The sequence below is a fragment of the Marmota flaviventris genome, chromosome 13 (genome assembly GCF_047511675.1).
Source record: "Marmota flaviventris isolate mMarFla1 chromosome 13, mMarFla1.hap1, whole genome shotgun sequence".
Classification (NCBI taxonomy): Eukaryota; Metazoa; Chordata; class Mammalia; order Rodentia; family Sciuridae; genus Marmota; species Marmota flaviventris.
In genome coordinates this window covers 76,307,050-76,317,976 of record NC_092510.1, presented here as the reverse complement: position 1 = coordinate 76,317,976, position 10,927 = coordinate 76,307,050, and the positions used below count along the sequence as shown (strand labels likewise).

Below are 10,927 nucleotides of genomic sequence, written 5' to 3'. Positions count from 1 at the left end.
TGTTTTAATCACATAGCAATTTTCCTCATGTACTTTCTATTTCAGTATCATTGAAAAATTTAGTGTTTCTTGAACTCAGTACAATCTTTTCAATATCTATTTCTTTGCACATTTTATTCCTTCTGTCTATAATCCTGAAATGCCTTTTTACCCACGAACTTCCACTTGTATACCCTACTATTATAATTAGTGGCTTTAGGATGGAAAGCATTCCTTTAGTGACTAGGAGAGAAAAAAAAGGTAGAAAGAAATATTCTTTACAGGCCCTGTAGGCACACAGCATGCTTGAAGTCTGTTTTCAGGAGAGAGAATGGGATGATCTGTTCATCAACACCTTTGTTGGAGTCCAGAGTATTATCCAAACAGATTTCCTGAGAGGAATCTTAATTTGTGTGTTTAAAGCAAGCAGGCACAAGTTCCAGGAGGTCATCTGAGAGGTGGACACTGGGGCATATATATACAGTACATGTATGGGTAGGGAATCAGCAGTGTCCAACAGGTTGTATCTAGTTGTCCCTTTGGGGGGTGCTCCCAGGGAGGATGACTGTAAGCCTCTTCTGTGGACTGACCACACCGAAGAACTAGGAGGAGTTGTAGAGTTTGTGAAGGTTGATTGAGCCCTGCTTCTGGTCTGAGAAAGTTAAATTGATATTTAAAATGGATACCAAGGCAACATAAAACTATAAGAATTCACTTTACTCAGCTAGCTGTTGTCTCTTCAAGATCTCCTTTAAAGGCTAGAAGCAGTTAGTCTCCATTTTCTTGTAATTATTGACTAAAGGGAGTTTCCTCCATCTACTGTGACAGTTTCTTATTTGACTCTGTAGCCAAAACTCCTAAGAGAGTTCTTGGAGTAAGTAGATATCAAATAAATATTTATCAACTTCAATGAATAAATTAAGAAAAATATGTGCTAGGTTCAACTGAATAAACTAAAATGATTCAACAATCATAATTTAATTTTACAGTTTACTTTGCACAGGAAAATCGAGATCATTTTTTACTTTCTCTCTTCATGGTGAAGTCTATAACAGTACCTAATTTCATGGAAAAAAGCATTCAGTAGTTTATATATATGCACTGGAACTTTACAAAATGCTGCAAAAACACCTGATGTTCAGCAAAAGCTGAAATTGTAATGGATTCACTTTGAAGCTTTTTATCACTCTTTTCAGGGTTAAAATGATTATATTACCTTCAAAAAGTAAAGGCTGAACATATTCTTCTTTTTTTTTTTTTTTAGTAATATCAATTATTTGCTCTACTCCAAGACTTGCATAGCTCCCTTAGTTCTTGAATGCTCACTATTTTCAATTGTGGAAGGAAAGTTTTTTCCATCCTGTGGATGAGTGTACTTACTTGGGAAGCTCTGGTATTAATCTTGTCTTACCCCAGGAGTGGTTGCCTCAGCCAGCTTGGCTGATTTATTATTGTAGATCACTGCAAAGGTGATTATAGCAGGGAGGTAAATGATTGGGGAACTCATATTGCTCATGGTTGGCCCTGCAGCTTTACAGTTCCTTCATTTAACTACACTTTGCCAAGCTTGCTTTTCCCTGAGCAGAGGCATATCTCATGCTCCTACAGTTTTTCCTCCATGGTGAAGGGATAAGTACAACTGTTTCAGGTCAGACAGCACATTCTAACATACAGCATCAGGACACTAAAGTAACATGGGGATTCAGACAAACTGCCGTAGGTCCAGGCTGGGAAAGCCACCGGGCTCTTTAACTTTGTGGAGTTGGCATTGATGTGCTCTCTACCAGAACCTTGTAAGCCTCAGCTGACTGCAACTGCCAGATGCTGTTGCTAAGGCAGCTTGCCAATCTTTTTTCTCTAAGCCTGCTTGTTTTCCCAGAGTTGTCTTGTAGGATATATAAATATTTTAGGGATAAAAAAGCTCACAGAAGAGAATTCTAAGATAATGGCATAGTGGATGACATAGAAAAAAAAAAAACATAGGATAAAAAAAAACCCAAACAATAAAAAACTAAAAAAAATTGGGAAGAATAAATAAAAAGCTATTACTAGTATGGAAATTAGGGAATGGTGCCAACCACAGGTTCTGGATGATTCAGACCAAGCCAAATAGAAGGAAGGCCCCAGGAGACAATGCACAATTTCTCTTTCTGAGAGAGTAGTTCTGTGTTGCAGAAAATTATGGGAAAACTTTCCAGAAAATCCCTAAACTATATGTTAATTTGGAGAAATGAGGGTCTTAGTACCATGGCTATGTGATAAAACGTGTGGCTGTTTTCTTTTACTCTGATTTTTAATGATAGGTAAGAGACACGTGTGAGTAGTAGGAACTCAAGGTTAAGGGAATGATTCTGTAAACTGGGACCACTATGCTCATTTTCACATTTTTTTCCCTTAAAGCAATTCACCTGCAAATATGCCTTCTTTAAGTCAATATTTTATTTTATATTACTCTGCAAAGAAATAAAACAATAAAAATAAAGCACCCTGTTATCTGCAGGAGAAACAGAGACCCAAAATGCAGATAAGAAGAACAGAAATTATCCTGAAGGAGGACCAGTTTGTGACACACAAACCAAATTCCAGAACTAAGGGAGATAAGGATAACTCCCCCTAACTACAAAATATCTAAGAACAATTTCTATTAGAACTGATTAGCAAGGGCCAAAGTGACCTAGAGTTGTCATATACAGTGGAAACTTGAAAGTCTGATGTCATCAAAAGTCTGCTGTCAATCAAAAGTCAAGAAGTGATATTGGATGGGACTTTCTGGAAACTTCCATGGGACACCCCTCCCCCCAAAAAAACTGGAAGGCAAAAGAGGCACACTGTTCTTATCCCTGAAAGGACCCACTCTCTCCCTTTAGAGTGCCTCTTTCCCCCCCCTTTTTTTATTTTCTAATAAACTTAGGCCTCCTACTCTGGGTGACACATCTGAAATCTTTCTGGTGTGATCACAACAATCAGGGAGAAAGGGCTGCCATAACTGCCTCAGCTTTGCAGTAAGGCCTTACCCTATAGCATTAATAGTGATATCACATTGTTCTAATATGAGAGGACCTGTCTCTGGAGGCAGCAGGGATATAGAGGCAGAATTTGATACAGAGAAGATGTGAACACCCTACAAGAAACCATTGTCATAGTAAAGTCTAGCAAAAGCAGTTAAAATGTTAAAGGTCAATGTAGACTCACTTAATTTTTTCTAATCTGATCCCTCTGCAGTATCATTTAATTCTAATGCAAATGGGAAATTCGAAAATAGAACTTCCATTAAATGAAGTTTACTAATCTCCAACCCCCATCAAATCAAAGTAATCATAATAAGCATGATTAAAATGTAACAAATTTAACTGAAACATATGACTTTCCAGGGACTCAAAAACCTACCCTTCCTTAAAATGTTTTATAACTGAACAAATATTATAAAATATATGTCTTAAATAAACTCTCTATCATAGGAGGGGCTTCAAGAAGAATTCACCTACTCTATTTTTGGAGCTAGAGGGAAATACTGAGATTATTTAGGCTTTTCTTGTTTTAGTTAGCTTTTTATCACAGTGAACAAAAGACCAACAAGAACAATTTAGAGAAGGAAAAGTTCATTTGGGCCTCATGACTTCAGAGGTCTCACCTTCAGATGGCTGACTCCATTGCTCTGTGCCAAAGGTGAGGCAGCACATCATCGGAGAAGGTCCCAGCAGAGTAAAATTGCTTAGCTTATGGTATGGTTAGGAAGTGGAGGCTGCAGGCAATATTTACCTTTCCAGGGCATATCCCCAGTGACCTACCTTCTCTAGTCATGCTCTACCTGCTTTCAGTTACCACCCAGTCAGTCCATTAAAACGAGGATGGAATGATTAAGTTATAGCTGCAATAATCCAATCATTTACCTCTGAACATTCCTGCATTAACACAGGATTTTTGGTGGGGTGGGTTGGTGGGGGAATACCTTATATCTAAACCATAATATTCTACCCCTGCATTCCAAAAGCTTATGTCCATCTCACAGTGCAAAATACATTTAGTACAGCTCCAAGAGTTCCATAATCTTCACAGTTTGAATATTACCCAAAAGTCTAAGTTCAATGTATCCTCTGAGACTTCAGGAAAACTCTCATTATGAGCCCCTGTAAAATCAAAAGCAATTTGGATATATTCATTATACAGTGGCACAGAGTAAACATTCTCATTCCAAAATGGAGTAATAGGGGCAGAGAAAGAAAGAATGCAGCATAGCTGAGCAAACAATTCTCCTAACTCCATCCAGAAGATGTAGGACAATTGATTTCAAGATGTCATTTCTAAAGGGCTTGGAGAGCCCTACCCTTCCAACCCTGCTGGGTGTGGTGCACCAGGGCTGTCATTTAGCTTGTCTTTTCTTAGCAAACAGTTCATATTACTGGCATCTCTTAATCACTGGGGTCTTGATTCAACTTTGTCTTTCATGCATAGCCCCCTCCGGGGCAACCTTAGGAATGCTAACCCTGCTACACTTTGCCTGGCCTTGTAGGCTTTCCTTTGAAATCTTGGTATAAGCCTCAAAGACTCCTTAACTCAAGCATCTTGCATTCCTGTGAAAACAGCACTATGAAGTTGACACTTGTTGGGTGCAGAGCAGGCTGAACTCTGTTGTCTGCACGGCAGGCTGAACAGATGTTGACTGCAAGATAGCCCACACACTCAAACCCCACTCTATCTAGTCCTCTATCACCTGTTTGCCTCAAGTCTGAACATTCAACCCTGCTTAAGGCTGAACACTTAACCCCCCCTTGGGCCAACAAGGCAGCTTGCAGACCCAGAGGCCCCATTAGATTTGGGCTATAAAAACTCCCTCCTGCCAGGCCCCCCTCTCTCTCCCTCTCTCTCTTGCTCTTTCTCTCTTGCTCTCTCTCTCTTGCTCTTTATCTTTCTTATGCGCACTCTCTGTCTCTCTCTTGCTCTCTCCCTGTTCATCTCTTCTCTTTTCTCTCTCTCTCTTTCCTTCTTTCCTTTCTCTTTGTTGCACTGCTGCAATAAAGATCTTTTGGTTGCTCCGAGTGTTGTGGTCACTTTCCTTTCATTGGTGCCAAAACCCGGGAGAGGGTTAAAACCCACTTTTGGGTCCCTCTTCCTTCGGAAGTGCCACTCACTGGATGGCCTGAACCCAGGCCTGAACCCATTTTCTCGACTGCCAGAACTCCATCCACCACCAGCCTTCGATTGGTGAGTTTCCCCTTCCTGGAGTCCTAAACCCAATGGTGGTGTCAGGAGGATTTGGCCGTTGATTGTCCGGCAAACCTCTTTGCCCACCTGCGGGGAGGAAAACACCCCACCACAGCCTTTAAGGCTAAGGTGGCCCTCAGGGACTCCTTCCTAGGGCAGAATAGACTCCTGGGTTCAAAATTATTCCCTTCCCTTCCCAGCTATTAGTTACCAGCATAGGCTTTGTAGGTCTCCCTCAAAGGACTGTGTAACCTCTGGGGACACATAACAGAGAACTGAACATCACAGTCCACCCAGGCCTTCACCGTCTCTGTGGCTCTCCTAAAATCCTAGTCCTCACACCTTCAAGACTCAGCTGCTAGAGAGAGACACTTACCCTCCCCTTCCTCCCTCTTCCCCTGTCTCTCTCTTTCCCCTCTTTCCAGCCCTGCAAGTCTCTGGCCTCTCCAGGAGGGGTCCCGAAAAGAAAAGCCTTGGCCAAGGTCTTCCCCGGCTCCGGCTCCGTCCAGGACGAGAGCTTCCACTGTCAGGATTCGGTGACGACCAATCTCTGCAGCTCGAACCTGCCAATAAGGCACTCCTGATTTTTGGCTCTAGCGGGGACGCCCCTTTTGCCAATAAATCAGTTTCCTCCTTCTCTCTTATACTACGGTTGCGTCTCCTTCCTTCTCCTCTATACCAAGTTTGCGTCCTCTTCCCTCCTCCTTATACTACTTTGCGACATGGGTAATGCGTCCTCTCTGCCGGTCGACTCTCCCCTACAATGCCTCTTGGATAACCTCAAAACCCTCTCCTTGACACCAGACATCAAACCCCCAAAATTGATCAAATATAGCACCCAGGCCTGGCCCACTTATGCCTTAGACAACCAAAGCAGATGGCCCCCCTTTTGGGTCCCTGGATCCCTCCATTCTAAGGGATCTCTACAATTACTGTGAGCATTCAAAAAAATGGGTAAAAAGCTGCTATATCAAAGCTTTCTTCTTGCTTGTGCTCTCTGCACCTCTTGCAGACCTCTGCAAATTCTTCTAGCTTGCAAACCAACACCCACAACCACTGATCCCCAATCTCCTCCTCCTCCGGACTCATCCACTACTTTTGACCCTACTGATGAATTTCCACCCTATCGCCCAGCTCAAATAGGTCCTCACCCCCAACCTTCTGCCCCAGCCCCTCCACTGTCTCCCCCACCTGAACAACCTGACTTCTCCTCTCCACTCACTAGATCAAAAACCTAAACAACTGTCTTTCCTCAAAACATTGCCTCTTTTCTGAGGTAGCAGGTACTGAAGGAATCCCTCTACCCACTCACTCCTCTCTTCTTCTGTCAGTGCCCACACCAGGTGCCACCAGGTCCTCTTACCAGCTAACCCAAAGCTCAAACAAGTGGAGAAGAGCCCTTGGACCCCTATCAGAGATCTGGTGAAAATGGCCTTTAAAGTTGCTTTGTCATCACTGAAAACAGGTTACTAAGAATTGTCCCTTACAGGCTTTTTTGGGATACTCACTCCCATCCTCCCCTCTGCTCTACCTGTTCTACTGCTCAAGTTTTCCTTGCTAGGGAAAATCCTATTCTTTTACATCACTCCTTCCTCATTCTCAGATCCACCGAGCTGCTCTCAGCCCCACCTTCCCATCTTCCCCTCCCTACCAGGCCCACAGAAAAGGCTTAACTGACCTTCTCCAGAAATCTTCACCATGGCTGATTTTAGGACTTTCAGCAAAAGAATCTCTACAAAAAGTTCAATGTAGATAAACTTCCTATTTTCCTGTTGCTCTGTTTTACTTGGTCACTGGCTGGAAAAATCAGCACTCCAGGCGCTGGACACCCCCTTACTAGTTTTTCACAAAATATGTAAAACAAGGCCACTGGCTTTGAGCTGGGGCTTCACAGAGAAGGCTACATGTCTAAGATAAGGAGGTTACCAACTGGGCTCCATGATAACAGCTGGCAGGGGTGGGGAGGGTGGGGGGAAGAGGAGAGAAAGGGAAGAAAAAGCTCTCCCCCTCCCAAGTGTCCTTAAAGGGTTAACTTGCCCAGAGCAGAGGGAGAAAAAAAACAACTGCTTTTTGTGAACTTCTGCAGACTGCGAACTTCTGAGCCCCTTCCCTTACATGTTGGGTACAAAATTCTGAAACAACCTAAACTTGGGGTTCAGGGGATTAATTGATTACAGCAGAAGATGTGCCCTCTGAATCCAGTTGCAACCAAATAAAACTATTTCCCTATCTTCAGTACTATCTTAGGTGCCTTGCCTTGTCTGTTCCTATAACAGTATAATTCTGTATACTTAAACATTGTTCATGTTTTCATGAAATGGTCAACAGATGTGATTAATTGTGTACTGCAAATAACAAAATATCTCTTATTAAAATGAAATAATTTGCCTCAATTCAGAAATTTACAAGGATTATTTAAAAATGTAAAAAAAAGAGTTAACAAATAGGAAAGAGAAATTAGAAGGTTCTAGGTATGGATTTAATAGAAGGAAAATGTGTTTCTGGATAAGAGAGTCTATTAAGTAAATAAGAGGGTTTAAGCAAGTGATGAAGAAGGTCTGTGTACGCTGGCTATGTAAATTTAAGTAAGTGCTAAAGAAGATCTGTATATACAACTATGGTTAAACAACAACTGTTATTTTGCAATATTGTAATATGTTATTTCTCTAAAAGCTAAACTTGACTAATATAAAAACATCAATAATAATTGTGGTACTATTACTCTTCTTTGTATATTGAATGTGCTCATATTTTCCAGGTATATGTCATTAAGATAGAAGCTTTAAAAAAAGTATATCAAGCTGGTGTTCTCCAAAAGGTTGCATGGTTATTTTAGGCTTATAAAAATAACATATCAGAGATTTATTTATATCATTTAATGTTTTATAACTGGACCTGTTATCTATAAGATTAATATAAAGTTCTGTACACTGGGTACAATTTAAATGTAATATACTGTATTACCTAGTATTCATGTGACATCAAGCAACAATATATGTAAATTTTATAAAATAATATTTTAAAAAAAAGATCAGCTTCAATACTAGAACACTTTATCTAAGATTTATAAAGAGCCCTGGCTTACCTGAGATAAGGCTGTGCTTCCCATCATACTACATGTAAGAATGACTCCAAAGTAGGCCAGACTTCAGCTAAAGCCCAACACTCTTAATTTAGGGTGAAACTGACTTTGCTGGATGTTTATGATCAAGACTTAAAGTTAAATTAAAATGGCCAAGAAAACCAATATTTGGCTCTGTCCCTCTGAGTCAGTCTGAATCCAGGGAACAGGGAACTTCTCTAAAGAGCTTTGCAACTCTGGGCCACATAACCTCCTGATCAGGGAGATTATTGAGACCACTGGAGAATGAAAAGCCAATCAGTGCATTTGCTATGAATAGGAGGATCATTGGAGACAGGAGACATCCCTGATGCTTCCAAGGGAAGCCACATGGTCAAGCAAGACCTGGACCCATCCTAGCGCAAATGGCACTAGCAGAACTAAGAAGCTGCTCTCAGGTTCCCCCATGAGCAACCCCTATGGAAACTCAGCTGACTCTTAACAATAGATAGAAACAAAGTCAATTTTGACCAGCTTGATCTTAAACACCTACCAAAAACAGTTAATCCAAAACACAGTCATTCCTGGGAGTAATGAAGGACAAGAACAGCTAGAAAAGAGGAGACAGCAACTAAGCCAACAGGCTCCATGGGGAATGTTCAGTTAAGTATGGCCTTGGCTCCTCCCCCTCACAGGACCCCTATTAGTCCTCTGTATGTTTCTCCTAATAGAACCATGTCTATTAAATTGCCTACAGAAGTTCATGCAAGATCAGATACACAAATTCACCAACAAGCTGGTCAATCAACTACTTCTTTAAGACTACCAGCCCTGATGCCCAAGATGGACACCTACGACTCATGACAAACTCCTCTGGCTCCAGAGACTCTGTGCCCATCTAAAACCCTCTCTAACCCTTTTTCCAATTTTCACAACCCCTCTTTCACTTCCTAGGAATGAGAACTACTCTCCAGCACGTCCACTCTGCTTATTCTGTCTGCTCTACAGTATCCCCACAAGGAAGCATCAAACCTAAACTCCCCCTGGTACCACCATGTCTCCCACCTTAAAAAGGCACTTGTTCCAAATGTCCAGTCCTGGACTTTCACCATGCCCACCAAACTCAAAATTTCTTGCCAACCCTCTTCTTCTTTTACTAATCATTATTCTCTCTCAAGTTTTTATCTCAAACCACAGATACCGCTTCTACATCCAAACGACATGACACCAGGATGACACCACCCACTCTCAGTTTATGGATCAAGGCGATTGCCCTTCCACTGGCTGCAAGCGGTCTGTCACCCTTAACATTACTGGATTCAACCAAGCCACCTCCAATACTTCCTAGAGTCCCTGCTACAGGACCAGTGGCTGATACCAAGAATCTCCTCCATCTAGGACTGGTTTGATGCCATCGAGGACTTGTGGCTTCAAGGAACTTTTATGGACTTTATCCCTACCACAGTAGTTGTCTGTAGCCACTGAGCGTTATTTCTGGCTGCCCTGGTGTTCTCAGACCTGTCCCCCGAACATTCCTCCACTTCCCCTTCTAGGTCTAACGCCGCCCACCATTAAGCAGGAAGAAGCCAGAGGACTTTACGCCGTCCCCCATGTCACTTAGAAAAACAAAAAGGGAGGAATGTTGGGTGCAGAGCAGGCTGAACTCTGTTGTCTGCAGGGCAGGCTGAACAGATGTTGACTGCAAGCTAGCCCACGCACTCAAACCCCCCTCTATCTGGTCCTCTATCACCTGTTTGCCTCAAGTCTGAACATTCAACCCTGCTTAAGGCTGAACACTTAACCCCCCCTTGGGCCAACAAGGCAGCTTGCAGACCCAGAGGCCCCATTAGATTTGGGCTATAAAAACTCCCTCCTGCCAGGCCCCCCTCTCTCTCCCTCTCTCTCTCTTGCTCTTTCTCTCTTGCTCTCTCTCTCTTGCTCTTTATCTTTCTTACGCGCGCTCTCTGTCTCTCTCTTGCTCTCTCCCTGTTCATCTCTTCTCTTTTCTCTCTCTCTCTTTCCTTCTTTCTTTTCTCTTTGTTGCACTGCTGCAATAAAGATCTTTTGGTTGCTCCGAGTGTTGTGGTCACTTTCCTTTCAACACTAAGTACTGCTGACAGCTTGTTAGTTACCTGGGCCCCATGGAAACAGGACTGCAGTGGCCTCTGAGTACCTCCATTGTTCAACATTGTCAAACAATTTCCTAGATTCCCGTGTGTGGCAGTGTGCCCATATGGTCTCTTTTCAATTGAATTTTCTCTTCTGTACCCTGGACTCTGTAGAGGGTATGGTCTTGCAAATATCCCCAGGAGTTCTAAAACATCTTTCCTAGTGTCTCTGTGCAAAGTACTTAGCATTTCTTTAGCAGCTGTAATCTTTTCAACAAACACAACTTCTCTGGCCCCAGTTTTATATGATTTTTTTTTTTCTGGCCAAACTGCAAGTTTTAAAAATCCTTTAGTTCTTTCTTGAATTCCTTTAGCTTTACTCTTGAATTTCACAGTAGACCTGGCTTAAAGCTGCCAGCAATATCTATGCCTCTGACTGAATGTTGTACTGCCTTGAAATTTTCTCCAGCAGATTAAAATGTTAAAGGTCAATGTAGACTCACTTAATGTTAAATAAGTTTAAATTTAGCCTCACTCAAAGTCTCAAGACATAGGTACAATGTAGTAGCCAAGTTAT

General features: G+C 42.1%; 2 long non-coding RNA genes across 2 annotated transcripts; one reads left to right on the top strand and one right to left on the bottom strand.

Moving 5' to 3' along the window:
* The first annotated feature begins 4,663 nt into the window (after positions 1 to 4,663).
* On the top strand, positions 4,664 to 9,453 carry LOC114082167 (uncharacterized). Its single transcript, XR_011704139.1, has 2 exons — positions 4,664 to 5,181; positions 8,974 to 9,453. It is a non-coding gene; the product is annotated as an uncharacterized lncRNA (long non-coding RNA).
* On the bottom strand, positions 4,954 to 6,948 carry LOC139701614 (uncharacterized). Its single transcript, XR_011704140.1, has 2 exons — positions 6,860 to 6,948; positions 4,954 to 5,268 (listed from the first exon to the last, which is right to left on the bottom strand). It is a non-coding gene; the product is annotated as an uncharacterized lncRNA (long non-coding RNA).
* Positions 9,454 to 10,927: the final 1,474 nt, after the last annotated feature.